This window comes from Hyperolius riggenbachi, chromosome 6 (genome assembly GCF_040937935.1).
Source record: "Hyperolius riggenbachi isolate aHypRig1 chromosome 6, aHypRig1.pri, whole genome shotgun sequence".
Taxonomy (NCBI): Eukaryota; Metazoa; Chordata; class Amphibia; order Anura; family Hyperoliidae; genus Hyperolius; species Hyperolius riggenbachi.
In genome coordinates, this window is record NC_090651.1 from 11,893,903 (window position 1) to 11,919,784 (window position 25,882).

Consider the following 25,882-nt stretch of genomic DNA (forward strand, 5'->3'; position numbering starts at 1 on the left):
TTCTGGGATGTCTTGTTGGAAGGGAATTAAAGTCCCCTTCCAATCCTCCCAAGTCTCTGTTGCGGCCAGTACCAACCTCTGGAGAACAATAGTCTCTGGAATGGAGGGCTGTGCTGTCTCTGACTCAAAGCACCTGGACAAGGCATCCGCCTTAGTGTTCTTGCTACCCGGTGTATACGTAATAATGAAAGAGAATCGAGAAAAAAAATAATGACCAACGAGCCTGGCGAGGGCTCAACCTCTTAGCTCCCTCGATGTATTCTAGATTTTTATGGTCAGTGTAAACCGTGACCGTATGCTCCGCTCCCTCTAACCAGTGTCGCCATTCCTCGAAGGCTAACTTAATGGCTAAGAGCTCTCTGTTGCCAATATCGTAGTTCCTTTCCGCAGGGGAGAATCTACGGGAGAAGTAGGCACACGGGTGCAATCTACCCTGCAAGCCAGATCGCTGAGACAGCACAGCCCCCACCCCGACCTCTGAGGCATCCACCTCAACAATAAAAGGAAAAGACGTATCCACATGCCTGAGGATGGGTGCAGAACAAAATAAGCCCTTCAGGGTGGCAAAAGCCTGTAACACCTCGGGAGACCAGTGAGTGGTATCTGCACCCTTCTTGGTGAGACTGGTAAGTGGAGAAATCACCGTAGAGTACCCCTTTATGAACCTCCTATAATAGTTGGCAAAGCCAAGAAACCGCTGAAGAGATTTCAAGCCTACCGGCTGAGGCCATTCTAACACAGCGGAGACCTTGGCCGGATCCATGGACAGGCCAGTAGTAGAGATTATGTACCCCAGGAAAGCGACAGATGTTACCTCGAAGATACATTTTTCTAACTTAGCATACAATAGATTCTGCCTTAGTCTGTTCAAAACGAACCTCACATGGGTCCTATGTTCAGAGAGACTGTTGGAGAAGATAAGAATATCGTCTAGATAAACTAGAACAAATCTTCCCAACACCTCTCTGAAGACCTCGTTGATGAGTTCCTGGAAGACGGCCGGGGCATTACATAACCCGAAGGGCATTACCAGGTACTCATAATGCCCGTCTGGTGTATTAAAGGCCGTCTTCCATTCATCGCCCTTTCTTATGCGTACCAGGTTGTACGCACCTCGCAAATCCAGCTTAGAAAAGATCTGGGCGCCAGTGATTTGTGTAAAAAGATCGTCTATCAAGGGTAGCGAATAGCGATTTTTTACTGTAATCTTGTTGAGACCGCGGTAGTCAATGCAAGGCCGCAGACCTCCGTCTTTCTTTTTTACAAAGAAGAAGCCTGCCCCAGCAGGCGACCGGGACGGCCGAATAAAGCCTTTGGCCAGATTCTCCCTAATGTACTCCTGCATCACCAATTTTTCGGGCCCCGACAAATTGTACAAACGACCCCGGGGGGGTACACAACCAGAACGGAGATCAATGGGACAGTCGAAAGGGCGATGTGGAGGCAATTTATCGGCAGCTTTAGGGCAGAAAACATCAGAATATTCAGCATACTGGTCTGGTACCCCTTCCACCTGAATTCTGGTTTGCCCCAATGTTAGCTTCCCCAAACACTGATGAAAACAATGGGGAGACCAGGAGGTTAACTGACCCGTGGCCCAGTCGATGTGCGGTGAATGGACTTGCAACCACGGCATGCCTAAGATAATAGTGGAGGTTGACATGTGCAGCACAAAAAATTGTAATTCTTCCCCATGCAGAACCCCTATGGTAAGTCTCACCATCGGAGTCTGTGACAGGGCACGATTCCGTTGCAGAGGGGAATCGTCCACTGCCGTAACCTGAATGGGGGGTCTCACAGGAGTGAGTGGGAGGCCCAACTCCTGAGCAAATTCGAAGTTCATAAAATTAGCCGCTGAGCCAGAATCAATAAAGGCTTCAGTGGATACAGATTTATCCTCCCATGTAACCGTACAAGGGAGAAGTAATTTTTTCTCTTTAAGGGGTGCAATTTGCGTGCCCAGGGTGTCACCCCCCACTACTCCTAGGCAAACTCGTTTCCCGACTTGTTAGGGCAGTTTCGCACTCTATGCCCTGCTGCTGCACAATACAGGCACAGCTGTTCTGTCATTCTCCGCCTTCGTTCCACCTGGGTCAGCCTTGGCCGACCAATCTGCATTGGTTCAGGCGGTGGCAAGGCCGGGGAGGGTGAGACAGGCGGAGAAGGTGTCACTAGGGGTGTAGCGGATGGTGCCGCGTACGATGTCACCCTGACACGGTGACTGCCCCTAGCCTGCCTCTGGTGGCGCAACCTGCGATCCACTCGAATGGCCGATGATATGGCTTCATCAACCGTCTTGGGCTCAGGCACGGTTAACATTAAGTCGGAGACCTCCTCTGACAACCCAGACAAGAAGTAATCCATTAAGGCAAAGTTGTCAAATCTAGTAGTGACTGACCACCTGCGGAATTCTGCCGCATAATCCTCAACCGAACCTCTGCCTTGCTGTAACGATCTGTGGGCGCAGAGAGTATCTGATTACCGGTGATCTGCAGTATCGCCGGAAATACAGATATATACCAGATTATAAGTGATCTGCAGTCTCACCGATAATCCGATATACAAACTAACCTCTGTTCGCCTGAGTAGAGTGTAGTGTTTTGGTGTAACAGTAACACTAGGAGGCCTAGGCCTCAGTGCAGCAAGGAGAACTGCACGTATTCCTTCTGCAGACCTGAGCTCTCCAAGACGGGAGGAGTCAGACTGACAGTAGGAAGGAAAGTCCGAGAGTGACACTCAGGAAGAAGTGTCACTAACAGGACTGGGAACCGCCTCCAATCGTGAGGTCGGTTCTCGAGGTCAGACAAGCCAGGTCGTACACACACGGACAGATAAAGTACAAATACAGTAGGCAAAGGCGGAGTCAAAGTACAGGCAGGGTTCGGCAACGGGGTATCAGATATATCGGGGTACAAAATCAGGAGGCAGAAACAGAGTCTTGGAACGAGCCGAGGTTCGGCAACAGAGTATCAGAAATATCGAGGTACAAGGTCAGAGTTCAGGAGGATAGTCGAGGCAGGCAAAAGTCATAACATATAATCACAATCAAACTAGTACTTTAGCTATCAAATATCTAGCTAAGTGTAGGATTACAGCTCCAGCTGGTCCCGGCACACTTCAGGATCTGACTACGGATCTGGGTGCTCCCACGTATGTGATCGCATGCCAGACAAAGAGCAAGTGAACAACCAGCAGTATATATACTCTAGGACCTTTCCAGGACCTCCCTAATTGCTGGTCCAATGAGAGCAGTGGAATTTGTCAGCTGACCCAGCTGGTCAGCCGACACCCTTCTAACTGCTATTTAAACTCTGCCTTTCTGCTCGCGCGCGTGTAAGTCTGAATCTTGGTGGACTATCAGTCCCAGCCACACCAGTACTGTCATGCAATGTATCTAGTGCGGGGGCCGCCTCTGATGCGGATTCCGCCGCACTGCCTATGCGGCATGCAGCGTTTTTTCCGCGTTGTGACGCCATGCTGGACGCGGAAACAGCCGCCTCACCTTGAGAGACGGCGGCATTTCCGCGTTTCCTTACAGTACCCCCCCCCCCCCCCGAGGAGTGGACTCCGGACAACTCCTACCAGGTTTCTCGGGATGTAAGGCATGAAACTCCCTCCTTAACTCGTCTGCATGCATGCGTGAACCCGGTACCCACTGTCTCTCCTCAATGCCGTACCCTTTCCAATGTACGAGGTACTGTACCGAATTCTGTACCATGCGTGAATCCAATATCTTTTCTACCTCGTACTCAGGTTGGTCGTCCACCACCACAGGAGGAGGAGGAGTGGGACCCACATGGACTGCTGGTTTAAGCAGGGATACGTGGAAGGACTTTACCCCACGCATGCTGGCGGGAAGATCAACGGAATACGTAACGTTGTTGATCTTCTTGGCCACTGAAAATGGACCCACAAACCTGGGGCCCAGTTTATCTGAGGGCTGTCTCAGGGTTAAGTGACGTGTGGACACCCAGACCAAGTCTCCTGGCTGGAACTTCCACTCCAATGAGCGTCTTTTGTCAGCCTGACCCTTTTGACTCTGGAATGCCCTTTCCAGATTACTCTTCACCTTCCCCCAGATGACTTTAAATGCCCTGTGCCAGGCTTCCAGGGTTGGAAACGGAGAGGAGGCAACTGGCAAGGGGGAAAACTTGGGCGATCTCCCCGTTACCACCTGAAAAGGCGAAAATCCGGAGGAGGAATTTCTCAAGTTATTTTGAGCAAATTCTGCGAAGGGCAAAAATCTGACCCAGTCTTGTGCCTCCGCAACATAACATCTCAAAAATTGTTCTAGAGACTGATTTATCCTTTCAGTCTGGCCATTAGTCTGTGGGTGGTAGCCGGACGAGAAAGACAGCTTCATGCCCATTTGGTGGCAAAATGCCCTCCAGAATCTAGAAATGAATTGGACTCCCCTATCCGACACTATGTTTTCCGGAATGCCATGCAGCCGGAAAATGTGGATGATGAACAGGTCGGCCAATTCCTGAGCCGAGGGGAGTCCTTTCAAGGGCACGAAATGGGCCATCTTGCTGAAGCGGTCGACTACCACCCAAATGACCGAAATGCCTTCAGACCTGGGGAGCTCACCCACGAAATCCATGGACAAGTGGGTCCATGGCTCACTCGGGGCGGGCAAAGGCTGTAAGGTACCGACAGGTGCCAGCCGGGAGGGTTTACTCTTAGCACATACCGCGCATTCCCTAACAAATTCCCTGCAATCAACAGACAGGGAAGGCCACCAGGCACACCTGGCTACAAGATCCTGTGTTCTGGCAACTCCAGGATGTCCAGCATTTTTATGTGCGTGGAACATTTCAAGGATCTGAAGACGAAAGGGCAAGGGAATAAACATGACCCCTTCAGGCTTCCCTTCCGGGATGTCCTGCTGGAAGGGGCTCAACGTCTCCTTCCAGTCTTCCCAAGTATCAATTGCAGCCAGCACCAATTTTCGCGGAACAATCGTCTCAGGGACGGAGGCCTGTGCTGTTTCTGGCTCAAAGCACCTGGATAGCGCATCTTCCTTAGTATTCTTACTGCCCGGGGTGTACGTAATCACGAATGTGAACCTTGAAAAAAACAGGGACCATCGAGCCTGACGAGGGCTTAACCTCTTAGCCCCCTCGATGTATTCCAGATTCTTGTGGTCGGTAAAAACCGTGATAGTATGCTCCGCTCCTAACCAATGACGCCATTCTTCAAAGGCTAGTTTAATGGCTAAGAGTTCCCTGTTGCCTATATCGTAGTTTCTCTCTGCTGGAGAGAATCTCCGAGAAAAATAGGCACATGGGTGCAATCTACCCTGTAAGCCTGAACGTTGAGACAGCACAGCCCCCACCCCAACTTCTGAGGCGTCTACCTCAACAATAAAAGGGAAGGAAGTGTCTACGTGTCTTAGTATGGGTGCTGTGCAGAACAGCTCCTTCAAGGTCGAAAATGCCTGTAGGGCCTCAGGCGACCAGTGAGTAGTATCCGCCCCTTTCCTAGTGAGACTGGTGAGAGGTGCAATAACGGTGGAGTACCCCTTTATGAACCTCCTATAATAGTTTGCAAAACCCAGAAAACGTTGCAACGACTTTAACCCCACCGGCTGAGGCCACTCCAGAACAGCGGATACCTTGGCAGGGTCCATAGACAGGCCCGAGGTGGAGATTATGTACCCCAGAAAGGCGACAGATGTAACTTCAAAAATACATTTTTCCAACTTGGCGTACAGCAGATTTTGTCTCAACTTGTTTAGCACAAATCTGACATGGACCCTGTGCTCGGAGAGGTTGTTGGAGTAAATTAGTATATCGTCAAGGTATACAAGCACAAACCTACCCAACACCTCCCTGAATACCTCGTTAATCAATTCCTGGAAGACGGCTGGCGCATTGCACAACCCGAAGGGCATCACTAAGTACTCGTAATGCCCATCGGGTGTGTTGAAGGCCGTCTTCCATTCATCGCCCTCTCTAATGCGGATCAGGTTGTATGCACCCCTCAGATCCAATTTTGAAAAGATCTTAGCGTCTGTGACCTGCGTGAATAAATCGTCTATTAATGGCAACGGATAACGATTCTTCACCGTGATTTTATTTAGGCCTCGATAATCGATGCAAGGTCGAAGACCTCCGTCTTTTTTCTTAACAAAAAAGAAACCGGCCCCTGCAGGCGAGCGGGAGGGGCGAATGAACCCCTTGGCCAGATTGTCACGGATGTACTCCTGCATAGCGACCTTCTCTGGTCCAGACAAATTATACAGGTGACCCCTAGGGGGCATACAACCGGCACGGAGATCGATGGGGCAATCGAAAGGGCGATGAGGAGGTAACCTATCAGCAGCCCTGGGACAGAATACATCCGAGAACTCGGAGTATTGCTCGGGAACACCCTCCACATGTACCTTGGTCTGACCTAATACCACTTTTCCTAGGCACTGTTGGGAACAGAAGTCTGACCAACTGGTTAATTGTCCTGTCGCCCAATTGATCTGTGGCGAATGAAGCTGCAGCCAAGGCATACCTAGGACAATGGTGGAGGTGGTCACATGTAACACAAAAAAACGTAAACTCTCCCTATGCAGTACCCCAGTAATGACTTCCACCTCTGGTGTCTGGGACAGCGGACGGTCCCTTTGTAACGGGGAGTCGTCCACGGCAGTAACCTGGATAGGTGGTTTTACTGGGGTGAGAGGAATGTCCAACTTCTCTGCAAATTCGGAACTCATGAAGTTAGCCGCGGAGCCTGAATCAATAAAGGCCTCTGTGGCTTCAGATTTGTCCCCCCATGTAATCGTACAGGGGAGGAGCAATCGTCTTTCTTTCAGGGGTGCGAGCTGGGCGCCTAGGGTGTCACCCCTTATCACTCCTAGGCGGTAGCGTTTCCCGGCTTATCCTTATTAGGCTTAATGAGACAGTCTCGTACCCTATGCCCCCCTTCACCACAGTATAAACATAGTTGTTCCGACAATCTCCGTCTTCTCTCCACTTGGGTCAATTTAGACCGACCGATCTGCATCGGCTCAGGTGGAGGCAAGACCGGAGATGATGAGACAGAAGGAGACGGAGTTACTAGGGGTGCAGCGGGAGGCACTGTGTAAGAGGTCGGCCTAAGCCGATGACTGCCCCTAGTCTGTCTCTGATGGCGTAGCCTACGGTCGATTCGAATGGCCGATGAGATGGCCTCGTCGACTGTTTTGGGTTCGGGTTGGCTTAACATTAGGTCGGAGACCTCATCTGACAACCCAGACAGGAAGTAATCTAACAGGGCATAAGTGCCAAACCTGGCCGTAACTGACCACCTACGAAATTCGGCCGCATAATCCTCGACTGGACCCCTGCCTTGCCGTAAAAGTTTGAGCTTCCGCTCAGAGGATGCAGCAAGGTCAGGGTCGTCGTAGATTACAGCCATGGCCTTAAAAAATTCCTCTACCGAGGTCAGAGCAGTATCGGTAGAAGGCAGGTTGTATGCCCATGACTGGGAGTCACCAGACAGCAAAGTTTTAATAAAGGTGACCCGTTGGGTCTCAGTCCCCGAGGATCGGGGTCTCAACTCGAAATACGATAACACTCTACTCCTGAAATTCAGGAAGTCAGACTTGTGGCCGGAAAATTTATCAGGTACAGGCATACGTATGTCAGTACTAGGAGAGGATCGCACTGAATCAACTGACGTCTGGAGGGTTTGCACAGAGCCTGACAGGACATCAATCATAGTCTTGTGGCTACCCAGCACTTGGTTGATGTTTTCCACCGAAGTGGCAAGTGCGCCCAGACGGTCAGTATGTGCGTCCATTTGCATTTTTTGGGTCTGGCGTTCTGTAACGATCTGTGGGCGCAGAGAGTATCTGATTACCGGTGATCTGCAGTATCGCCGGAAATACAGATATATACCAGATTATAAGTGATCTGCAGTCTCACCGATAATCCGATATACAAACTAACCTCTGTTCGCCTGAGTAGAGTGTAGTGTTTTGGTGTAACAGTAACACTAGGAGGCCTAGGCCTCAGTGCAGCAAGGAGAACTGCACGTATTCCTTCTGCAGACCTGAGCTCTCCAAGACGGGAGGAGTCAGACTGACAGTAGGAAGGAAAGTCCGAGAGTGACACTCAGGAAGAAGTGTCACTAACAGGACTGGGAACCGCCTCCAATCGTGAGGTCGGTTCTCGAGGTCAGACAAGCCAGGTCGTACACACACGGACAGATAAAGTACAAATACAGTAGGCAAAGGCGGAGTCAAAGTACAGGCAGGGTTCGGCAACGGGGTATCAGATATATCGGGGTACAAAATCAGGAGGCAGAAACAGAGTCTTGGAACGAGCCGAGGTTCGGCAACAGAGTATCAGAAATATCGAGGTACAAGGTCAGAGTTCAGGAGGATAGTCGAGGCAGGCAAAAGTCATAACATATAATCACAATCAAACTAGTACTTTAGCTATCAAATATCTAGCTAAGTGTAGGATTACAGCTCCAGCTGGTCCCGGCACACTTCAGGATCTGACTACGGATCTGGGTGCTCCCACGTATGTGATCGCACGCCAGACAAAGAGCAAGTGAACAACCAGCAGTATATATACTCTAGGACCTTTCCAGGACCTCCCTAATTGCTGGTCCAATGAGAGCAGTGGAATTTGTCAGCTGACCCAGCTGGTCAGCCGACACCCTTCTAACTGCTATTTAAACTCTGCCTTTCTGCTCGCGCGCGTGTAAGTCTGAATCTTGGTGGACTATCAGTCCCAGCCACACCAGTACTGTCATGCAATGTATCTAGTGCGGGGGCCGCCTCTGATGCGGATTCCGCCGTTCCCAATGCGGATTCCGCCACACTGCCTATGCGGCATGCAGCGTTTTTTCCGCGTTGTGACGCCATGCTGGACGCGGAAACAGCCGCCTCACCTTGAGAGACGGCGGCATTTCCGCGTTTCCTTACACTTGCCGCAAAAGTTTGAGCTTCCGTTCAGAGGATGCAGCAAGGTCATGGTCGTCGTAAATTACGGCCATAGCCTTAAAGAATTCCTCTACCGAGGTTAGAGCTGTATCGGTAGAAGGCAGGTTATATGCCCAGGACTGGGAGTCGCCAGTCAGCAGGGTTTTAATGAAGATGACCCGTTGGGCCTCAGTCCCCGAGGATCGGGGTCTCAACTCAAAATATGACAACACTCTACTCCTGAAATTCCGGAAGTCAGATTTGTGGCCAGAAAACTTATCAGGTACAGGCATACGTATGTCATCACTAGGAGGGGATCGCACTGAATCAACTGACGTCTGTAGGGTTTTCACAGAGCCTGATAAGGCATCAATTAAGGCTTTGTGCTGGCCCAGTGCTTGATGAATGTTATCCACCGAAGTGGCAAGCACAGTCAGAGGATCAGTGCGTGATTCCATCGTTTTTGTGGTCTGGCGTTCTGTAACGATCGGTGGGCGCAGAGAGTATCTGATTACCGGTGATCTGCAGTATCGCCGGAAATACAGATATATACCAGATTATAAGTGATCTGCAGTCTCACCGATAATCTGATATACAAACTAACCTCTGTTCGCCTGAGTAGAGTGTAGTGTTTTGGTGTAACAGTAACACTAGGAGGCCTAGGCCTCAGTGCAGCAAGAAAAACTGCACGGATTCCTTCCGCAGACCTGAGCTCTCCAAGACGGGAGGAGTCAGACTGACAGTAGGAAGGAAAGTCCGAGAGTGACACTCAGGAAGAAGTGTCACTAACAGGACTGGGAACCGCCTCCAATCGTGAGGTCGGTTCTCGAGGTCAGACAAGCCAGGTCGTACACACACGGACAGATAAAGTACAAATACAGTAGGCAAAGGCGGAGTCAAAGTACAGGCAGGGTTCAGCAACGGGGTATCAGATATATCGGGGTACAAAATCAGGAGGCAGAAACAGAGTCAAGGAACGAGCCGAGGTTCGGCAACAGAGTATCAGAAATATCGAGGTACAAGGTCAGAGTTCAGGAGGATAGTCGAGGCAGGCAAAAGTCATAACAGAAAATCACAATCAAACTAGTACTTTAGCTATCAATAATCTAGCTAAGTGTAGGATTACAGCTCCAGCTGGTCCCGGCACACTTAAGGATCTGACTACGGATCTGGGTGCTCCCACATATGTGATCGCACGCCAGACAAAGAGCAAGTGGACAACCAGCAGTATATATACTCTAGGACCTTTCCAGGACCTCCCTAATTGCTGGTCCAATGAGAGCAGTGGAATTTGTCAGCTGACCCAGCTGGTCAGCCGACACCCTTCTAACTGCTATTTAAACTCTGCCTCTCTGCTCGCGCGCGTGTAAGTCTGAATCTTGGTGGACTATCAGTCCCAGCCACACCAGTACTGTCATGCAATGTATCTAGTGCGGGGGCCGCCTCTGATGCGGATTCCGCCGCACTGCCTATGCGGCATGCAGCGTTTTTTCCGCGTTGTGACGCCATGCTGGACGCGGAAACAGCCGCCTCACCTTGAGAGACGGCGGCATTTCCGCGTTTCCTTACATATATCAAAGAAAATATAGGACACATATAGAGTAGATAATTTACCTGAATAAAAGGTACTAGATTGGAGATTTATCTCATGGGAAGTCATAAATACAGCTGCATTTACCTGAATAAAAGGTACTAGATTGGAGGTTTGTCTTATGTGAACTCATAAATACAGCTGCAGCAGGGCAAAAAATTCAAAAAAGATTGTCAGGAAAGGTATTTGAACCCAAGTATACAGGACACATGCAACCTGAATGGAGCACCTTAGACCCTCTAACCACACCGACAACACACCACTGCAACTACGACTCAGAAAATATCACGAGTCTTTGCCTGCACAGGACACTTGTGCTGAAAAAAGAAATCACACAAACTGTGATGCAATGTAGCCGAAATAGCTCAGTTGGGAGAGCGTTAGACTGAAGATCTAAAGGTCCCTGGTTCGATCCCTTGTTTTGGCATGATATCTTATTGTTAGAAAAAACTTAGTAAAATAAAGCCAAATTCAGACTACACCCGGAACTCGGCAAGATACAGGAAAATTGATACTTACCTTGTAATTTTCCTTTCCTGGTGCATCTCCATGTCGGCATACTACTGGGTTAGCTCCGCCCCTCTAACCCCTATAGGACCAATTAAATTTGATATATATATAGGTCCCTGCCCCTTCCACCGTATTCTAATAATTTAGATCTCAGACACGATGGACCAGGGTGGGACGTATGCCGACATGGAGATGCACCAGGAAAGGAAAATTACAAGGTAAGTATCAATTTTCCTGTTTCCCTGGTGCCTCCATGTCGGCATACTACTGGGATTTTCATAGTAGAAAAAAAGAGACCAAACGGGTGGGTGCTATCAACAATTATTTATGTACTGCAGATAAAACACTCCTTCCGAATTTTACTGATGTTAACAGAGCTGGATTCACTCTATAATGGTTTATAAATGTGTTAGGCGATGACCAATTTGCTGCTTTGCAAATCTCTAGTAGCGAGACTCCTGATACCGCTGCCCAGGAAGATGAAATACTCCGTGTTGAATGTGCTGAGGTAGAAGAAGGTGCTTCTGACCCTCTGGCTCTATAGGCTTCTTTGATCAAACGTACCAGCCATGCTGCTATGGTCCTAATGGCGACTTCCTTGCCTTTCCTTGGACCTGCTGGATTCACCAGTAGATGGTCTGAGTCTCGAAATGAACTGGTCATTTGCAGATACCATTGTAGCCATCTAGCTACATCTAATGGATGCCCATTAGGAAAATTTTCCTCCGCCGGAAACGTTGGCAGTGTCCATTCCTGATTCAGGTGCTGTACTGACACAACTTTGGGGAGAAACCCAGACATTGGCCTTAGAACCACCCTGTCCTGAAAGAAGTTTAAGAAGGGTTCTTTCCACCCCAAGGCCCTTATTTCCGACACTCTTCTTCCTGATGATATTGCAATCAGGAAAGCCATTTTTAGTGTCATATTCCATATCGAGCAACTTTCTGGGGGTTCAAATGTTCCTGTTGACAAGTACTCGAGAACCATGGGGAGGTCCCAGCTTGGACATATCTTCTGTAGTGGAGGTCTCAACTTCATGATTGCCTGAAAGAATTGCTGTACCAGCCTGTGTAATGCCAGTTGGGACCCTATCAAGGCTGATATTGCCGATACCTGTACTCTGAGTGTTCTGACCTTTAATCCTATGTCAAAACCTGTCTGCAGAAATTCCAGAATGTGTGGAACTGAGGGAACAAGATAGTCCACCTTCTTCTGTAAAGAGAAATCAATGAATTTCCTCCATACTCTATAGTAGGTCTTATTTGTGGAAGATTTTCTCGCCTTTAGTAATGTTTCTGTTACAGTACTTGAAAATCCAGCTTTCAGTAGATTCTCCCTTTCAATCTCCACGCAGTTAAGGACATTCTCTGAAGGTGTTGGTGTTTCAGGTCGCCTTGTGATAACAGGTCTGGTAGCAGAGGAAGTTTCCAATGTGATGCCACTGACATTTTGAGTAGTAGTGGAAACCATGGTCTTTTCGGCCAAAATGGGGTAATTACTATTGCTTCTACTCTCTCCCCATGTAATCTGTTCAGAAAACGTAAGATAAGAGGGGTTGGGGGAAAGGCATAGATCATATTCGCCTTCCATGTCTGGGTCATAGCATCCACTCCCTCCGCCTTCTTGGACGGGAATCTGGAGAAGAACCTGGGCAACTGGAAATTCATATCTGAGGCGAATAGATCCAGTTGAGGCAACCCCCATCTCTGTACCAACATCTGGAAGATCTGTTTGTTCAACATCCATTCGTTGCTCCTGACCATGTTCCTGGATAGAAAGTCTGCTCGGGCATTCAGGGTTCCTGGTATGTAAACTGCTCTCAATGATAGCAGATTCATCTCTGCCCACTTCATGAGTGGCTCCAATTCCTTCATCAGGGATCTGCTCCTGGTTCCCCCTTGCTTCTGTACATAGGCCACTGCCGCCTTGTTGTCAATTTGGATGCACACTGCTTGTCCCTTCAATAGATGGGCAAAGGCTTGCGTTGCTCTGTATGCTGCTCTTAATTCCAGAATGTTGGACACTACATTTGTTTGTAGAGAATTCCATTGGCCCTGAGCCCACTTGTCCATACAATGTGCTCCCCAGCCCATCCTGCTGGCGTCTGATGTAACCGTGATCCATTGATATGGAGATAATTGATTGGCATTGGACAGATTCTGACGCTGCATCCACCATAGGAAAGACATTCTGACTTGATGTGATATCTTGATTGATTGGGTCATTGAGTGATGGTTCCATTGACTCAAGAACAACTCTTGTAGAGGCCTCATGTGCCATCTGCTCCACTTTACCATCACTATGGCTGAAGACATCAGTCCTAGTACATGTAGACATGTCCTTGCTGTCACTGAGTGCTGATGAAACATCCATGTTACTTTGTAAATCAGGTCGTGAACTTTTGCTTCTGGTAGGGAGACAGAATCTTCCACCGTGTTGAAGACTGCGCCTAAGTAGGTCAGTATTCTGCTTGGCTGGAACTGACTCTTCTTGATGTTGATTACCCAGCCCAAGCTGGAAAGAAAGGTTGCTACTTTCCTTGAGTCTTCTACCAAATCCTGTCTGGGTCTTGCCACTACCAAGATGTCGTCTAAATAGTGATGGACCTTTATTCCCTGTGTTCTCAAGTTGGCTATTGCTGATACTAAGATCTTTGTGAATGTTCGTGGTGAAGTTGAAAGTCCGAATGGAAGCGAACAGAACTGTAGATGAATTTTCCCTAGAGAAAATCTTAGGAACTTCTGATATTGGTGATGAATGGGTACGTGATAATATGCATCCTGGAGGTCTATGGACATTAGCCAGTCTCCCGGGGATACCGCTAGTATCACTGTTTGTAATGACTCCATCTTGAACTTGGGTAAATGTATTGACTTGTTCAGATACTTTAGATCTATCACCGGTCTGAATCCTCCTGATTTTTTCTTTACCATGAAGAGAGGGGAGTAGACCCCCTTGAATCTTTCTGACACTGGCACTGGTAGTACCACCTTCTGAGAAACAAGGGATTGCACATATTGTGTCAACACTCGTCTTTTCTGTTGATCTGTAGGGATTCTTGTCGGCATCCATCTGTCTTGTGGAACATTTCGAAAAGCCCATTTGTGTCCATTTTTTATCACCGAATAAACCCATGGATCCTGGATCTTTTCCACCCAGACCTTGACGAAAGTTCTTAACCTCGATCCCTCCGTCACTGTCTGGGCGGGCGCACCTTCAAAAAGGCTGCTTCTGTTGTCCCCCAGGTTTGGCTGATGTTTTTAGGGATCTTGCTAAATTCGCCTGGGTACTCTTCCAATTCTTCCTGAATGCCCTTCCAGGTCTATAACTTTTTGCTACTGAGAACTTGCTTGTTGCCTGTCTTCTCTTGTCTGGATAATTTTTCCTTGCTGGTCTATCCTGTGGTAGGAGTCCTGATTTACCGCCTGTCACTCTCGTAATGGCCTTATCCATCTCTTTCCCAAACAAGGAGGCACCATCAAAGGGAATCTTCACCCAACTTTGCTTCGAGCCCATATCCGCATTCCAATGCTTCAGCCATAGTGCTCTCTTGGCCGTCACCGAGCTTAACATTACTCTTGCGGCTGCCCTTAAAGTGTCCATTGCGGCCTCACTGATAAAATCAGCTGAAAGCTTAAAGTCGTCCAGGGCTGAAATAATTTCTGCTCCATTTACTCCTTTTTCAATAGCCTCTTCTACGTTGGCAATCCATACGTTCAACGCTCTCCCCACTGACGTTAAGGCTATGGCAGGCTTACATATTTGCCCTGTTGTAAGGTAGATCTTTTTCAGATCGCTATCAATTCTCCTGTCTAGAACATCCTGGAATGTAACCGTATTTTCCATTGGCAAGGTCACGTGCTTCATTAACCTAGAAAGGGATGCGTCAACTGTCGGAGGAGAAGACAGGAAAGGAGCCTCTTCGTCTTTTATTGGGTAGAGTTTTGAGAATCTATTATGTAGAGAAGATTTGTTTTCCACTTTCTCCCACTCTTCTAGTACTATATTCTTGATTTCTTTCATCAGTGGAAAGGAACAGTGCTTCTTAGACAGATGTGTATAATATTCTTTGTTATGTGGTTGTTCTTCCGGAGGATCTTTCCAATCTAGTGCTTCCTTAACTGCGGAAATGAAAGGAGCTGTCAGGGAAAAACTAAAAAGGCCTGGAGATGTCTCCTCATCTGATGCCTCTGGATCTGGTTGCTTATCAGCTACAGTCGCCTCGGCTTGCGAGGTACTTGCTGATGAGAGTGTAGCCACTTCTTCCCTTACTACTCTTCTTATGACATCAACCAGATCCTCAGTCTTCGACTCATTTTCCTTTGCTAATTGCCCCAGGCATGAGGCGCACAAAGTTTTCCCTTGTATTGCCGCATTAGGACACGCCCAGCATTGGCCTTTATCAGGAACTGACCGTCTTCGTGGAGACCTTAACCTAGACCTAGATCTTGAGCGTCTTGAAGATCTATAATATTGATTGTTGCGGTAAGAAGAGGATCCATATCGTGATTTTGAACGATGTTCCTGGTACGTCTCACTTCTGCGCCTTGAAGGTGAACGAGGGCCTTTAGCACCTCTTTGTCCCGGCGGTATCACATAAGAGCTGTAAAACATAATTTATATATTTATTAGCTCAGTGATAGAATAAAGCTTTTTTTTTTTTTTTTTTTTTTTTTCTTCTTCCCCTTACCCAGAGGGTCCATATTGATCGGCAGCCTCAGAGGGAATGTCCACTATAAAGAAACCAAAAAAAAAGAGGAAATTCTTTTAAGCACTTTCCTGATAACATTAATGATTCTTGAGAACAAAGAGATCTAGTAATTCAAAAGAAAAAACCTACATCCGGATGCATCAGAAGCTTCTCCTTCCTCCATCCTGGATCAAGTCTTTGCAGTGAAGTCTGGCAGCAGAAACCCAGGTGTAGCAGCACTTGAGCAGGTCAGCCTTACACTGAGGCATTCCAGCCTGCTTTAAATAGCCTGCCCCCGACGTCTGCACGCCTCTACGCTCTTGTTAGGGCATTCTGCCCTTAACAAATATGGCCGCCGCACTACCTGACCTCAGAAGTGTACTGAATGCGGAGGTCGCGCATGCGCAGACGTCATTTCCGCCCGCCGGGGACCACGAGACAGAGCCATCCGCCGCCATTACCACTTACCTGTCAGTCAGGCTTCCCGCACTCAGCACCTGTACTCCCGCAGCGCTCCAGATGATGAAGCCTCCATCTTCCAGACCATTCCCCCAGCATTTAGCTGGAGCTGGGCTGGCGTTTCTCCTGACCAAGAAGGTACTGGGGAATAAATGGGCGCATTTAGCAGCCCTGGCACAGGAAGCTTAACCTGCGCTATGGGTAAGGGGATAATTTGAGCCTGAAAAGAAATATATTTTTTATAGTAAGACAAAGCTAAATAATTCTAACAGACACAGGTCCTATAGTGTCTGAGGACGGAAAAAAGAATACGGTGGAAGGGGCAGGGACCTATATATATATCAAATTTAATTGGTCCTATAGGGGTTAAAGGGGCGGAGCTAACCCAGTAGTATGCCGACATGGAGGCACCAGGGAAAAACTGATTCTCAATACAGAAACGTCCTGATTGAACCAGACAAAATAGAGACATAGATTTAACACAATACCTCTGGTCACATCAAATATTTCAAGACTGTAAGAAAAGAGGACGTACAGTCAACTTAAAAGAGACAAACATTTCTTAATAATTATATATCAAAGAAAATATAGGACACATATAGAGTAGATAATTTACCTGAATAAAAGGTACTAGATTGGAGATTTATCTCATGGGAAGTCATAAATACAGCTGCATTTACCTGAATAAAAGGTACTAGATTGGAGGTTTGTCTTATGTGAACTCATAAATAGAGCTGCAGGAGGGCAAAAAAATTCAAAAAAGATTGTCAGGAAAGGTATTTGAACCCAAGTCTACAGGACACATGCAACCTGAATGGAGCGCCTTAGACCCTCTAACCACACCAACAACACACCACTGCTACTACGACTCCGAAAATATCATGAGTCTTTGCCTGCACAGGACACTTCTGCTGAAAAAAAAAATCACACCAAATGTGATGCAATGTAGCCGAAATAGCTCAGTTGGGAGAGCGTTAGACTGAAGATCTAAAGGTCCCTGATTCTATCCCGGGTTTCGGCATGATATCTTATTGTTAGAAAAAACTTAGTAAAATAAAGCCAAATTCAGACTACACCTGGAACTCGGCAAGATAAACTGATTCTCAATACAGAAACGTCCTGATTGAACCAGACAAAATAGAGACATGGATTTAACACAATACCTCTGGTCACATCAAATATTTCAAGACTGCAAGAAAAGAGGACATACAGTCAACTTAAAAGAGACAAACATTTCTTAATGAATATATATCAAAGAAAATATAGGACACATATAGAGTAGATAATTTACCTGAATAAAAGGTACTAGATTGGAGATTTATCTCATGGGAAGTCATAAATACAGCTGCATTTACCTGAATAAAAGGTACTAGATTGGAGGTTTGTCTTATGTGAACTCATAAATACAGCTGCAGGAGGGCAAAAAATTCAAAAAAGATTGTCAGGAAAGGTATTTGAACCCAAGTATACAGGACACATGCAACCTGAATGGAGCACCTTAGACCCTCTAACCACACCAACAACACAACACTGCTACTACAACTCAGAAAATATCATGAGTCTTTGCCTGCACAGGACACTTGTGCTGAAAAAAAAATCACACAAACTGTGATGCAATGTAGCTGAAATAGCTCAGTTGGGAGAGCGTTAGACAGAAGATATAAAGGTCCCTGGTTCAATCCCGGGTTTCGGCATGATATCTTACTGTTAGAAAAAACTTAGTAAAATAAAGCCAAATTCAGAGTACACCTGGAAATCGGCAAGATAAACTGATTCTCAATACTGAAACATCCTGATTGAACCAGACAAATAGAGACATGGATTTTAAACAATACCTCTGGTCACATCAAATATTTCAAGACTGCAAGAAAAGAGGACATACAGTCAACTTAAGAGAGACAAACATTTCTTAATGAATATATATCAAAGAAAATATAGGACACATATAGAGTAGATAATTTACCTGAATAAAAGGTACTAGATTGGAGATTTATCTCATGGGAAGTCATAAATACAGCTGCATTTACCTGAATAAAAGGTACTAGATTGGAGGTTTGTCTTATGTGAACTCATAAATACAGCTGCAGGAGGGCAAACAATTCAAAAAAGATTGTCAGGAAAGGTATTTGAACCCAAGTCTACAGGACGCATGCAACCTGAATGGAGCGCAACACTGCTTCTATGACTCAGAAAATATCATGAGTCTTTGCCTGCACAGGACACTTGTGCTGAAAAAAAATCACACAAACGACCATGCAATGTAGCCGAAATAGCTCAGTTAGGAGAGCGTTAGACTGAAGATCTAAAGGTCCCTGGTTTGATCCCTTGTTTTGGCATGATATCTTATTGTTAGAAAAAACTTAGTAAAATAAAGCCAAATTCAGAGTACACCTGGAAATCGGCAAGATAAACTGATTCTCAATACTGAAACATCCTGATTGAACCAGACAAAATAGAGACATGGATTTAACACAATACCTCTGGTCACATCAAATATTTCAAGACTGCAAGAAAAGAGAACGTACAGTCAACTTAAAAGAGACAAACATTTCTTAATAATTATATATCAAAGAAAATATAGGACACATATAGAGTAGATAATTTACCTGAATAAAAGGTACTAGATTGGAGATTTATTTCATGGGAAGTCATAAATACAGCTGCATTTACCTGAATAAAAGGTACTAGATTGGAGGTTTGTCTTATGTGAACTCATAAATAGAGCTGCAGGAGGGCAAAAAAATTCAAAAAATATTGTCAGGAAAGGTATTTGAACCCAAGTCTACAAGACACATGCAACCTGAATGGAGCGCCTTAGACCCTCTAACCACACCGACAACACAACACTGCTTCTATGACTCAGAAAATATCATGAGTCTTTGCCTGCACAGGACACTTGTGCTGAAAAAAAATTACACAAACTGTAATGCAATGTAGCCGAAATAGCTCAGTTGGGAGAGCGTTAGACTGAAGATCTAAAGGTCCCTGGTTCGATCCCGGGTTTCGGCATGATATCTTATTGTTAGAAAAAACTTAGTAAAATAAAGCCAAATTCAGACTACACCTGGAACTCGGCAAGATAAACTGATTCTCAATACAGAAACATCCTGATTGAACCAGACAAAATAGAGACATGGATTTAACACAATACCTCTGGTCACATCAAATATTTCAAGACTGCAAGAAAAGAGGACGTACAGTCAACTTAAAAGAGACAAACATTTCTTAATGAATATATATCAAAGAAAATATAGGACACATATAGAGTAGATAATTTACCTGAATAAAAGGTACTAGATTGGAGATTTATCTCATGGGAAGTCATAAATACAGCTGCATTTACCTGAATAAAAGGTACTAGATTGGAGGTTTGTCTTATGGGAACTCATAAATACAGCTGCAGGAGGGCAAAAAATTCAAAAAAGATTGTCAGGAAAGGTATTTGAACCCAAGTCTACAGGACACATGCAACCTAAATGGAGCGCCTTAGACCCTCTAACCACACCAACAACACACCACTGCTACTACGACTCCGAAAATATCATGAGTCTTTGCCTGCACAGGACACTTCTGCTGAAAAAAAAAATCACACCAAATGTGATGCAATGTAGCCGAAATAGCTCAGTTGGGAGAGCGTTAGACTGAAGATCTAAAGGTCCCTGATTCTATCCCGGATTTCGGCATGATATCTTATTGTTAGAAAAAACTTAGTAAAATAAAGCCAAATTCAGACTACACCTGGAACTCGGCAAGATAAACTGATTCTCAATACAGAAACGTCCTGATTGAACCAGACAAAATAGAGACATGGATTTAACACAATACCTCTGGTCACATCAAATATTTCAAGACTGCAAGAAAAGAGGACATACAGTCAACTTAAAAGAGACAAACATTTCTTAATGAATATATATCAAAGAAAATATAGGACACATATAGAGTAGATAATTTACCTGAATAAAAGGTACTAGATTGGAGATTTATCTCATGGGAAGTCATAAATACAGCTGCATTTACCTGAATAAAAGGTACTAGATTGGAGGTTTGTCTTATGTGAACTCATAAATACAGCTGCAGGAGGGCAAAAAATTCAAAAAAGATTGTCAGGAAAGGTATTTGAACCCAAGTATACAGGACACATGCAACCTGAATGGAGCACCTTAGACCCTCTAACCACACCAACAACACAACACTGCTACTACAACTCAGAAAATATCATGAGTCTTTGCCTGCACAGGACACTTGTGCTGAAAAAAAAATCACACAAACTGTGATGCAATGTAGCTGAAATAGCTCAGTTGGGAGAGCGTTAGACAGAAGATATAAAGGTCCCTGGTTCAATCCCGGGTTTCGGCATGATATCTTACTGTTAGAAAAAACTTAGTAAAATAAAGCCAAATTCAGAGTAAACCTGGAAATCGGCAAGATAAACTGATTCTCAATACTGAAACATCCTGATTGAACCAGACAAATAGAGACATGGATTTTAAACAATACCTCTGGTCACATCAAATATTTCAAGACTGCAAGAAAAGAGGACATACAGTCAACTTAAGAGAGACAAACATTTCTTAATGAATATATATCAAAGAAAATATAGGACAGATATAGAGTAGATAATTTACCTGAATAAAAGGTACTAGATTGGAGATTTATCTCATGGGAAGTCATAAATACAGCTGCATTTACCTGAATAAAAGGTACTAGATTGGAGGTTTGTCTTATGTGAACTCATAAATACAGCTGCAGGAGGGCAAACAATTCAAAAAAGATTGTCAGGAAAGGTATTTGAACCCAAGTCTACAGGACGCATGCAACCTGAATGGAGCGCAACACTGCTTCTATGACTCAGAAAATATCATGAGTCTTTGCCTGCACAGGACACTTGTGCTGAAAAAAAATCACACAAACGATCATGCAATGTAGCCGAAATAGCTCAGTTGGGAGAGCGTTAGACTGAAGATCTAAAGGTCCCTGGTTTGATCCCTTGTTTTGGCATGATATCTTATTGTTAGAAAAAACTTAGTAAAATAAAGCCAAATTCAGAGTACACCTGGAAATCGGCAAGATAAACTGATTCTCAATACTGAAACATCCTGATTGAACCAGACAAAATAGAGACATGGATTTAACACAATACCTCTGGTCACATCAAATATTTCAAGACTGCAAGAAAAGAGAACGTACAGTCAACTTAAAAGAGACAAACATTTCTTAATAATTATATATCAAAGAAAATATAGGACACATATAGAGTAGATAATTTACCTGAATAAAAGGTACTAGATTGGAGATTTATTTCATGGGAAGTCATAAATACAGCTGCATTTACCTGAATAAAAGGTACTAGATTGGAGGTTTGTCTTATGTGAACTCATAAATAGAGCTGCAGGAGGGCAAAAAAATTCAAAAAATATTGTCAGGAAAGGTATTTGAACCCAAGTCTACAGGACACATGCAACCTGCATGGAGTGCCTTAGACCCTCTAACCACACCGACAACACAGCACTGCTTCTATGACTCAGAAAATATCATGAGTCTTTGCCTGCACAGGACACTTGTGCTGAAAAAAAATTACACAAACTGTAATGCAATGTAGCCGAAATAGCTCAGTTGGGAGAGCGTTAGACTGAAGATCTAAAGGTCCCTGGTTCGATCCCGGGTTTCGGCATGATATCTTATTGTTAGAAAAAACTTAGTAAAATAAAGCCAAATTCAGACTACACCTGGAACTCGGCAAGATAAACTGATTCTCAATACAGAAACATCCTGATTGAACCAGACAAAATAGAGACATGGATTTAACACAATACCTCTGGTCACATCAAATATTTCAAGACTGCAAGAAAAGAGGACGTACAGTCAACTTAAAAGAGACAAACATTTCTTAATGAATATATATCAAAGAAAATATAGGACACATATAGAGTAGATAATTTACCTGAATAAAAGGTACTAGATTGGAGATTTATCTCATGGGAAGTCATAAATACAGCTGCATTTACCTGAATAAAAGGTACTAGATTGGAGGTTTGTCTTATGGGAACTCATAAATACAGCTGCAGGAGGGCAAAAAATTCAAAAAAGATTGTCAGGAAAGGTATTTGAACCCAAGTCTACAGGACACATGCAACCTAAATGGAGCGCCTTAGACCCTCTAACCACACCAACAACACACCACTGCTACTACGACTCCGAAAATATCATGAGTCTTTGCCTGCACAGGACACTTCTGCTGAAAAAAAAAATCACACCAAATGTGATGCAATGTAGCCGAAATAGCTCAGTTGGGAGAGCGTTAGACTGAAGATCTAAAGGTCCCTGATTCTATCCCGGGTTTCGGCATGATATCTTATTGTTAGAAAAAACTTAGTAAAATAAAGCCAAATTCAGACTACACCTGGAACTCGGCAAGATAAACTGATTCTCAATACAGAAACGTCCTGATTGAACCAGACAAAATAGAGACATGGATTTAACACAATACCTCTGGTCACATCAAATATTTCAAGACTGCAAGAAAAGAGGACATACAGTCAACTTAAAAGAGACAAACATTTCTTAATGAATATATATCAAAGAAAATATAGGACACATATAGAGTAGATAATTTACCTGAATAAAAGGTACTAGATTGGAGATTTATCTCATGGGAAGTCATAAATACAGCTGCATTTACCTGAATAAAAGGTACTAGATTGGAGGTTTGTCTTATGTGAACTCATAAATACAGCTGCAGGAGGGCAAAAAATTCAAAAAAGATTGTCAGGAAAGGTATTTGAACCCAAGTATACAGGACTCATGCAACCTGAATGGAGCACCTTAGACCCTCTAGCCACACCAACAACACAACACTGCTACTACAACTCAGAAAATATCATGAGTCTTTGCCTGCACAGGACACTTGTGCTGAAAAAAAAAATCACACAAACTGTGATGCAATGTAGCTGAAATAGCTCAGTTGGGAGAGCGTTAGACAGAAGATATAAAGGTCCCTGGTTCAATCCCGGGTTTCGGCATGATATCTTACTGTTAGAAAAAACTTAGTAAAATAAAGCCAAATTCAGAGTACACCTGGAAATCGGCAAGATAAACTGATTCTCAATACTGAAACATCCTGATTGAACCAGACAAATAGAGACATGGATTTTAAACAATACCTCTGGTCACATCAAATATTTCAAGACTGCAAGAAAAGAGGACATACAGTCAACTTAAGAGAGACAAACATTTCTTAATGAATATATATCAAAGAAAATATAGGACACATATAGAGTAGATAATTTACCTGAATAAAAGGTACTAGATTGGAGGTTTGTCTTATGTGAACTCATAAATACAGCTGCAGGAGGGCAAAAAATTCAAAAAAGATTGTCAGGAAAGGTATTTGAACCCAAGTCTACAGGACGCATGCAACCTGAATGGAGCGCCTTAGACCCTCTAACCACACCGACAACACAACACTACTTCTATGACTCAGAAAATATCATGAGTCTTTGCCTGCACAGGACACTTGTGCTGAAAAAAAATCACACAAACGATCATGCAATGTAGCCGAAATAGCTCAGTTAGGAGAGCGTTAGACTGAAGATCTAAAGGTCCCTGGTTTGATCCCTTGTTTTGGCATGATATCTTATTGTTAGAAAAAACTTAGTAAAATAAAGCCAAATTCAGAGTACACCTGGAAATCGGCAAGATAAACTGATTCTCAATACTGAAACATCCTGATTGAACCAGACAAAATAGAGACATGGATTTAACACAATACCTCTGGTCACATCAAATATTTCAAGACTGCAAGAAAAGAGAACGTACAGTCAACTTAAAAGAGACAAACATTTCTTAATAATTATATATCAAAGAAAATATAGGACACATATAGAGTAGATAATTTACCTGAATAAAAGGTACTAGATTGGAGATTTATTTCATGGGAAGTCATAAATACAGCTGCATTTACCTGAATAAAAGGTACTAGATTGGAGGTTTGTCTTATGTGAACTCATAAATACAGCTGCAGGAGGGCAAAAAATTCAAAAAAGATTGTCAGGAAAGGTATTTGAACCCAAGTATACAGGACACATGCAACCTGAATGGAGCACCTTAGACCCTCTAACCACACCAACAACACAACACTGCTACTACGACTCAGAAAATATCATGAGTCTTTGCCTGCACAGAACACTTGTGCTGAAAAAAAATCACACAAACTGTGATGCAATGTAGCTGAAATAGCTCAGTTGGGAGAGCGTTAGACTGAAGATCTACAGGTCCCTGGTTCGATCCTGGGTTTCGGCATGATATCCTATTGTTAGAAAAAAACTTAGTAAAATAAAGCCAAACTCAGACTACACCCGGAACTCGGCAAGATAAACTGATTCTCAATACTGAAACGTCCTGATTGAACCAGACAAAATAGAGACATGGATTTAACACAATACCTCTGGTCACATCAAATATTTCAAGACTGCAAGAAAAGAGGACATACAGTCAACTTAAAAGAGACAAACATTTCTTAATGAATATATATCAAAGAAAATATAGGACACATATAGAGTAGATAATTTACCTGAATAAAAGGTACTAGATTGGAGATTTATCTCATGGGAAGTCATAAATACAGCTGCATTTACCTGAATAAAAGGTACTAGATTGGAGGTTTGTCTTATGTGAACTCATAAATACAGCTGCAGGAGGGCAAAAAATTCAAAAAAGATTGTCAGGAAAGGTATTTGAACCCAAGTATACAGGACACATGCAACCTGAATGGAGCACCTTAGACCCTCTAACCACACCAACAACACAACACTGCTACTACAACTCAGAAAATATCATGAGTCTTTGCCTGCACAGGACACTTGTGCTGAAAAAAAAATCACACAAACTGTGATGCAATGTAGCTGAAATAGCTCAGTTGGGAGAGCGTTAGACAGAAGATATAAAGGTCCCTGGTTCAATCCCGGGTTTCGGCATGATATCTTACTGTTAGAAAAAACTTAGTAAAATAAAGCCAAATTCAGAGTACACCTGGAAATCGGCAAGATAAACTGATTCTCAATACTGAAACATCCTGATTGAACCAGACAAATAGAGACATGGATTTTAAACAATACCTCTGGTCACATCAAATATTTCAAGACTGCAAGAAAAGAGGACATACAGTCAACTTAAGAGAGACAAACATTTCTTAATGAATATATATCAAAGAAAATATAGGACACATATAGAGTAGATAATTTACCTGAATAAAAGGTACTAGATTGGAGATTTATCTCATGGGAAGTCATAAATACAGCTGCATTTACCTGAATAAAAGGTACTAGATTGGAGGTTTGTCTTATGTGAACTCATAAATACAGCTGCAGGAGGGCAAACAATTCAAAAAAGATTGTCAGGAAAGGTATTTGAACCCAAGTCTACAGGACGCATGCAACCTGAATGGAGCGCAACACTGCTTCTATGACTCAGAAAATATCATGAGTCTTTGCCTGCACAGGACACTTGTGCTGAAAAAAAATCACACAAACGACCATGCAATGTAGCCGAAATAGCTCAGTTAGGAGAGCGTTAGACTGAAGATCTAAAGGTCCCTGGTTTGATCCCTTGTTTTGGCATGATATCTTATTGTTAGAAAAAACTTAGTAAAATAAAGCCAAATTCAGAGTACACCTGGAAATCGGCAAGATAAACTGATTCTCAATACTGAAACATCCTGATTGAA

The 25,882-nt window shown here is 44.2% G+C and overlaps 15 non-coding genes across 15 annotated transcripts; all 15 read left to right on the forward strand.

The window, feature by feature from the left end:
* The first annotated feature begins 10,856 nt into the window (after nucleotides 1-10,856).
* TRNAF-GAA (transfer RNA phenylalanine (anticodon GAA)) lies at nucleotides 10,857-10,929 on the forward strand. The gene has a single exon. It is a non-coding gene; the product is annotated as a tRNA-Phe (tRNA).
* A 6,180-nt stretch (nucleotides 10,930-17,109) lies between these two features.
* On the forward strand, nucleotides 17,110-17,182 carry TRNAF-GAA (transfer RNA phenylalanine (anticodon GAA)). The gene has a single exon. It is a non-coding gene; the product is annotated as a tRNA-Phe (tRNA).
* Nucleotides 17,183-17,782: 600 nt separating this feature from the next.
* Nucleotides 17,783-17,855, forward strand: TRNAF-GAA (transfer RNA phenylalanine (anticodon GAA)). The gene has a single exon. It is a non-coding gene; the product is annotated as a tRNA-Phe (tRNA).
* A 569-nt stretch (nucleotides 17,856-18,424) lies between these two features.
* On the forward strand, nucleotides 18,425-18,497 carry TRNAF-GAA (transfer RNA phenylalanine (anticodon GAA)). Its single transcript has one exon. It is a non-coding gene; the product is annotated as a tRNA-Phe (tRNA).
* A 600-nt stretch (nucleotides 18,498-19,097) lies between these two features.
* On the forward strand, nucleotides 19,098-19,170 carry TRNAF-GAA (transfer RNA phenylalanine (anticodon GAA)). The gene has a single exon. It is a non-coding gene; the product is annotated as a tRNA-Phe (tRNA).
* Nucleotides 19,171-19,771: 601 nt separating this feature from the next.
* On the forward strand, nucleotides 19,772-19,844 carry TRNAF-GAA (transfer RNA phenylalanine (anticodon GAA)). The gene has a single exon. It is a non-coding gene; the product is annotated as a tRNA-Phe (tRNA).
* Nucleotides 19,845-20,444: 600 nt separating this feature from the next.
* Nucleotides 20,445-20,517, forward strand: TRNAF-GAA (transfer RNA phenylalanine (anticodon GAA)). The gene has a single exon. It is a non-coding gene; the product is annotated as a tRNA-Phe (tRNA).
* A 569-nt stretch (nucleotides 20,518-21,086) lies between these two features.
* TRNAF-GAA (transfer RNA phenylalanine (anticodon GAA)) lies at nucleotides 21,087-21,159 on the forward strand. The gene has a single exon. It is a non-coding gene; the product is annotated as a tRNA-Phe (tRNA).
* A 600-nt stretch (nucleotides 21,160-21,759) lies between these two features.
* On the forward strand, nucleotides 21,760-21,832 carry TRNAF-GAA (transfer RNA phenylalanine (anticodon GAA)). The gene has a single exon. It is a non-coding gene; the product is annotated as a tRNA-Phe (tRNA).
* A 601-nt stretch (nucleotides 21,833-22,433) lies between these two features.
* TRNAF-GAA (transfer RNA phenylalanine (anticodon GAA)) lies at nucleotides 22,434-22,506 on the forward strand. Its single transcript has one exon. It is a non-coding gene; the product is annotated as a tRNA-Phe (tRNA).
* A 601-nt stretch (nucleotides 22,507-23,107) lies between these two features.
* On the forward strand, nucleotides 23,108-23,180 carry TRNAF-GAA (transfer RNA phenylalanine (anticodon GAA)). Its single transcript has one exon. It is a non-coding gene; the product is annotated as a tRNA-Phe (tRNA).
* A 534-nt stretch (nucleotides 23,181-23,714) lies between these two features.
* TRNAF-GAA (transfer RNA phenylalanine (anticodon GAA)) lies at nucleotides 23,715-23,787 on the forward strand. The gene has a single exon. It is a non-coding gene; the product is annotated as a tRNA-Phe (tRNA).
* A 599-nt stretch (nucleotides 23,788-24,386) lies between these two features.
* Nucleotides 24,387-24,459, forward strand: TRNAF-GAA (transfer RNA phenylalanine (anticodon GAA)). The gene has a single exon. It is a non-coding gene; the product is annotated as a tRNA-Phe (tRNA).
* Nucleotides 24,460-25,060: 601 nt separating this feature from the next.
* Nucleotides 25,061-25,133, forward strand: TRNAF-GAA (transfer RNA phenylalanine (anticodon GAA)). Its single transcript has one exon. It is a non-coding gene; the product is annotated as a tRNA-Phe (tRNA).
* A 569-nt stretch (nucleotides 25,134-25,702) lies between these two features.
* TRNAF-GAA (transfer RNA phenylalanine (anticodon GAA)) lies at nucleotides 25,703-25,775 on the forward strand. The gene has a single exon. It is a non-coding gene; the product is annotated as a tRNA-Phe (tRNA).
* The last annotated feature ends 107 nt before the right edge of the window (nucleotides 25,776-25,882 follow it).